This window comes from Montipora foliosa, chromosome 9 (genome assembly GCF_036669935.1).
Source record: "Montipora foliosa isolate CH-2021 chromosome 9, ASM3666993v2, whole genome shotgun sequence".
NCBI lineage: Eukaryota > Metazoa > Cnidaria > Anthozoa > Scleractinia > Acroporidae > Montipora > Montipora foliosa.
Window position 1 is genome coordinate 3349957 of NC_090877.1, and position 7100 is coordinate 3357056.

Here is a 7100-nt window from a genome sequence, read left to right on the forward strand (position 1 = left end):
ATCGGGGCCCTTAAACGCATACGACGTTTTGTCCCAGCCTCGACATTGCTGTCTATTTTAAGCCCGTTGGTTCAGGCACATTTCGACTACTCCTCTCTCGTGCAGGACAATTGCAACAAAAACCCTCGTAGGCAAGCTCCAAAAACTAAAAAATCGTGCTGCGAGCGTTTTGACCTTTTCTAGCTACGGCACTGATGCCGACGTACTTCTTCAAAAACTGGGCTGGAAGAAACTCGAAAACGTAAGCGTCAAAAAGCTGCCATGGTCCACAAATCACTTCATGGTTTAGCCCCTGAATATCTTTGTAATATGTTTGTGGATCGTGGCAGCTTGAATACCTATCCCTTGAGAGACTCTGAGTTCCAAGGTCGTGCACTAATTATTTGAAAAGCAGTTTTGGTTATAGTGGCGCTGCGTTATGGAATAGCCTGCCTGTCGAATTGCGGCAAGCAAGTAATCTGAGTGCATTTCGTTCAGGCTGGAGCGGCTTCTTTTAGCTATAATAAGTATTTTAAATTCTACTTTTTTACCTTTTAAATTATAGATTGTGACTTGTAGATTAGAATTATGATATATGTACTTAGATTTGATTTTTAAATTATACTAGAGTGTAGATTGGTAGATAATGTATATATTTTATAATGTTTTTCAAATCCTGAGGAGTTCTGTATAAATAAAGATTGACTTGACTTGACTTGACTTGATTACAAGTTCGGATGTAAGTTTAAAATTACCCCAGGTGACCCACGTATACTAACTTGCTGCAACAAATAAGCAAACCAAACAAGGAATTGCATGGATTTGCATGTTATATCAGTATATGCAATTGCATGGAGGACCCAAAGGCACATTGCCATTACATGTTTATCACATTAAGGGCAAAATTATTGAGGAAAGCCCGTTCAATGCCGCGACATTTAAATGACAATCAACTTAACTGACCAATCAGTTGAAACACTGCAAACACGCTTTCATTTACTTTATTACAGTTCAATTCAATAAATCGCTGCAATCAACAGAAATAGCGCTCAAAATGTAGTGGCATTGACAATAATTATACAAAATCGACGAAGGATGGTTATTTTAAAATCAAATTGGAGTGCTTACCAGAAAGGTGGAAGGACTCCCTGTAACGAGAAGGAAAACAAGAAGGGATGTGTTGAATCAATAAGATGCAAAGAAAGAATATATCCAAATTTGGGGAGCTAAGATGGCGTAGTGGTGAGAGCACTTGCCTCACACCAATTTGCCGGGTTTAATTCCAAGACACCGCGTCATATGCGGGTTGAGTTGGTTGGTTCTCTACGCTGCTCCTAGAGGTTTTTTTCCAAGTATTCCAGTTTTCCTCCCTCAAAACCAAAAACCAAATGAATGTCTGATTTCAGTTGATCTGAGTTAACTTAATAACTGTGAATAGTAGGCAAAAAGCCACCTGGTGGATGTACGATTATTATTATTATTATTATTATTATTATTATTATTATTATTATTATTATTATTATTATTGCTCATTTCATGATGCTCTCATTGATCCATCTACCAAACTGTCCTGCATCTCATATTCATAAATTCCCTTAAAGATGCACAATCTACAGGCCAGGTGTGTCACTTCGTCAATGCAACAGAAATTCTTCTCTATGTTACGATTACCACTTGACGCCTTTTCAGACTAAATTAGCCACTATCAAAAATACCATGATGATACTCTAATAAACTAAGACAATGCTTAATATGCAAAATTTTGAAAGGACAAAGAAAGAACATTATGGTAATTTTGATACTGGCTAATTAATAACTGAAAAACTTTCAAGTAGTTGTCACAGTAAGCAGCACCCAATTTTTGAGGCAGGAACAGTCATGGCAGACAAGAAAAGTCAAAAAAACTCTGTGGAGGCTAAGTAACAGATCAAGACGCTTTCAGCCACATTATTCCCTGGGCCCCAGTTGCTGGAAGAATGGGTGGGATCAGGTAAACAACTGTCTCACTTAACTGAATGTACACCATAACATAATGTACCAATTATAATTTATCATGTTTGTTTCAATAACTATTAAAATTATACTTAATTATTATAATAATAATGGTTTTGATTGACACACATATACATTAGTGAATAATTATTAACTTACTGCTTCTGTTTCTACAAGACCGATTCTGGGTCCATCAGCCATGATGCGGTAATCGCATGCCAAACCAAGCACACAGCCTCCAGCCAGGGCGTGGCCCTATTGAATTTTGAAGGAGTATCCGTTGCGAAATGTATTTTCTGTTTGTCACGCCCGGTTCCTTTTCAATTTAGTGTTATAAAATTTGCTTAGTCTTTGTTTGTGGTTGTGTGTGTATGTGTGTGTGTGTGTTGCATGTTCTAGCAATGCCTGTAATTAATCTTTTTTGGAAATGCTATGTAACGGTGTAAACAAATAAATAAATAAACAGGAAAAAAAAAGGGCCTTGGCTCTATGATGAAATGAAGAGCTGTAAATGATATTCTCCATATTAAGGTTAGTTTTTCAAAACAAACTTAAAGGGGCAGTGTCACACTATTTCAGTCAAACTTCAAAACACTAAAAGACGTCTTTGCATCAACGAAGACCAAAAAATAGTGCTGAAGTTTTCTTACCAATAACCATTGAAGTGCACTGAAGCTATTCTTTGTTGTTTGCAGCCAATGATGGAGAGGATAAAAAACTGGCCAGTTTTTTCAAGTTTGGAGATGATGTCTTCAGAAAGTCACCAAAAATTAAATATGAATAGCTGTAAATACATTTCATATCTTCTCAGTTGGTTGTCAGGAATGTTGTACTAAATTTAGATTTTTACCCAGTTTTGACCTAAAAACAGCAAACAGTGCCCCTTTAAGGAAGCTTGAAAGGGTTTTCAGCTGAGGGCACACATATAAGCCACACATGCAATGCTTGAGTTGTGGAGTGACTGCAAATAAAAATGTGACCTAAAATCGGGAGAAGAGGAAATAAGTACTAGTTTTGAGACAAGTAAGATTCGTTTCTTTGCATTCTTAGGGAAATTAAACTAAAAATTATCTAGCTGAATTTCATTTTCATCTTCTAACTGCATGTCATAAATAACTCAAGTCCTACTGGATACTTTTTTTTTATACTACATATTTGGTAAGAGAATTTAATAAGGTTACCGAAGTAAAACAAAAAACTAGGTTTTGGCAAAACCTGAATTTTAGAGAGAATTTTAGCAGCGCTGTACCATTACCATGGCAACAGTTTTGGGCTTAAAAAATTGCTTGACAATAGCATTAAACAAAAATATCAAAACATTTCTGGCTTAACTGCAAAATACCCTGCCACATCCAAGCCGTACCCCTGAAAAGGTTGGATACGAGGTTAGAAAGCCAATATTGAGAGTGGATACAAAGATACGCGCATACACAGTCGTTCCTGGTTGCCAGTATTTCCCCCTTTCTGAAGCGCCAAACAAAAAAAGACCGAAGGATATAATTGATGTATATATAGTTCTCGTTCTTAAATTAATTAAGGTGATTTCCTAGTATTGCACTTCGCATCCTGTTCTGCGCATAACACAGCGTAGGCCACGTTCGTATTCAGACATGGCTAAGAGGCTTTATGGTCAAATTCCACGGCTCAGTTCTGTTTTCTTTGTCTCACAAGTCTCAACGGATATTTCTAAACAAAACAATGTTTAAATTTAACCATAAAGACTCGTAGCCATGTGTGAATATTGATATATCAAAAGTGGCCAAAAATATTTCAAAATGGTGACCTTTCGTGCAAGAAAGCTCGCTAGAAAGGAGAATAGCCGTTTTCAGAGCACAGCAGTAAAGAGCAAAACAAGAAACATTTTAGACTCTCGCAAAACAAAAAGTCGAGTGATAGCCTTAATGATGCTAATTAAAAGAACATTTCAGTCCGACAGTGAAAGTGAAAGCGCGCTATTGGGGAGACGTGTTGTCGAGGGGTCGAGCTTGGTTTGCTTTCTGTTTTCTCCTAAACGAGGTTGGTGACCCATCTCTTTTTTGGCATAATTTTATTCTCTTACTCATCCTCTTTGTGCTGTAAAAAATGGTTAAAAAATTTACGTCAGAAAAAAAGTTACAGGAAAAAAAGGATTCGTAGCCATCACTCGTGGACACAAAATTGTCTCCTCGAGATCACGCATCCGCGGAATATTTGTAGTCAGTGCCTTTCCTAGACGTGTGCCTGTGCCATAAAACAAACATTAAATTATTCCTTTTAAACAATACAATTCAGCTGTTTTGTTATTTCAAGAACTACGTCAAAGCTGTGCTTCCTGTTCCTGCAAAACGTATCCTGAACCGATGGAACGAACTAGTCCTTCATAGATGAAGTCGCAATGATTAAATGAGTAACTTGAGTAAGTTATATCTCGCAAACGAGCTTAGTGACCTATTTTTTTAATTGCAAAGTTCGAGTCACCATAATGTAGGGAACAATCGAGAAAAGTTTAAAGAAAATCTTACGACAACTTCTATTACTAAGGAATCACCTTAATGCGTGAGAAATGGTCGTGTCGGCGTGAGAGCTTGAGATTGCATCGAAATGCGTGAGACTCAATCTCAATGCGTGAGACTTGAGAGCTCTGCGTAGCGCCGATTTGACTATAATCATTTCATATCCAGCAAGCCCGTGGTGTTCCCGGGCGTACTATTGTCGTCTTAAGCATCCATTTCTACACCGGTCAATTCCGGTCCAAAACGGCTTTTATCGGGCATTTTTTCTCAGCGCTGAAAAAGTGTTTATTGCTGACGCGTTCCTTGACCATATTAGGTACAGCAGGTATATCTGTGCATACGGCACCCGCGCCCGCAGTGCGCGTGGCAATCAAAACTGTGTTATCCTGTCAATCATTTGCCCTTTCACCGGAAACAGCGCATTTCTGTGAGTAAATGACGTTGTCAATCTACCCTGTCGAAGGACGCCATTTAAGGACGTTTCGCGCCCATTGCAACTGCGCATTTTTTCGCGCATGTCACGCACATGTCATGCATCGAAGACCACGAAGGTAAACACGATGCTAAAGGTGCAAACATTTTCCACAAGAATGGAACGTGAAAGCATGTGGCATTATGGGATAGCTGTGGACTCAAAGCTTCTCGGAAATGTCACGCAATGGCGTGACAGTGAGAATAAACAATCGCTTTGAGAACTTCGCAGCGATTTTACTCTCTTGAATGCTGGGTGACCCCCATTCTTCTTTCCATAGATCACTTCCTTTCATGATTTGGCCATTTTAACAAAACACAAAAAAAATCTGTACGTGAGAAGTTACAAACATTTCGCCTTTTATGCTCTCGTGCTTCCGAAGTTCTTAGACTAGTATATGTCGTTTTTCAAGGTCTATTTCACCTCAGCTGCAAAAGTTTGTTACGTTATATTAGTTATGTTGAATTGAGTACGTTTACCCGATCTAAATTTCACTAATGTAGCTTTTTTATTGCTGACAGTTGTAAGCTAAGATCGTCTTAAAATAACGCAAGCTTCTAAAAGTGCACCTCATAATCTCGAAAACGAGCGCGGTGATCCCCCATTTTTTTGCCTTTTTGGCAAAAGTAGATCATTACCTTTCTTCGTGGCAAGTTTAAAAATATCTGTACGTGGGAACATTTTGGGCGCGAACGCCCTGAAGTCTTTTTTCGCAAAGTAAACAAATAAATACATTATCAATACAGTTTTCACGTCTTCTTTCATTTTATTCGAAAATACTAGACTGAAATAGTTTGAAAAAGCACAAATAATAGCCGAAGCACAGTACTAGTATCTGATGTTCGCTCGCTGGCAACCCAGTTGCTACTATCTTTTAAATGGTTTTCTGGCCCTTTGATTGCGAACAATTGAGGTGACGTCGGACACAATTTTTCCCTCTCGTTGAATTCTGATTGGTCAATCTGAATTTCAGTTGCTCTCGCCGTATCCATGGATGAACTGATAGCCTGTGTCCGGCGAGCTAATGAAAATACTGGGAAATTGATATGCGTAGTTCAGTTTTTAATAAATAATAATATAAGCTCTTTGTGGTTGCAACCCGAGCACGTGCGCTGGACCGTGCGGCGAAGACGGCCAAGAAAGGACGCATCGAAGCTAGACGCGCCCTTACTAGTACAAAAGTTCATGACGGTCAGTCAACCCAACGATTTGTGTGCTGCTCCCGATAAAGAATTTCGGCAAAATTCAAACTTCTATAACTCCGCTGCAAAGTGACGGATTTGCGAAATTTAATAGTACCTTTCAACATACTAAAATATGCATCATTCATCCAACAGAAAATAAAAATATTACACAAGGAACAATGTCCAAATTTGGGCATTTGAAATCTCCTTTTTCGCAACATTTTTGTAAACTGAATTAAAAGGTCTGTAAAAGATTTACAAATTTCGTTCACGATCGTTGCAGCTTGAAGAATTTTAGTGTACTTCAGAAATATAATTTTCATATTTTTTAAGATGTTCGCCGTTCATCAAAATGCATCAAATTTTGACGTAGTTACAACGTTTCAAAGTCGGCGAAATTCCCATATATTTAGCGCAGTTTAAGACGTGTTCACTTCTGACAAACGTGAGTCGGTAGAAACCGCAAAAAAGTCTATTTCAATGCTATAACTCAGAGAATAAATTATTACCTTGTAAGTTCATTCTTTTATTAAGAATTCGTGACTGATTACCGAGACTGCTTTTAAGATTAAAAAAGGTGTTAAACCTCATAAATTATGTATATTATCCAGTTTACAAAAACTTCTAAATTCAAGGGATGACTTTGATGTCACAGTCACAGATTATTCATTCCATTGCAGTTTCCACCGACATTATACTACCAAGAGCAACAAATCTTTCCAAAAAAATGATAGTTTTATTCCGAGCAACTCATAACAAAGGTAAACATGCTCCAATGTACACAGTCAATAAAGTTGAGAATTGAATAATAGATAAAGCTCCGCTAACTGCCCTATGCTATTCTATAATTTTCAGTTCGAATTGTTGACAAAATTATTTCCTCTTTCAATATTTCTACACAAAATAATGAAAGTTCATTGAATTTGGTGCCTGCCAACCACCGAGAGAAAAACAAAAAACGATGCTTGATGAAGGCTTGAA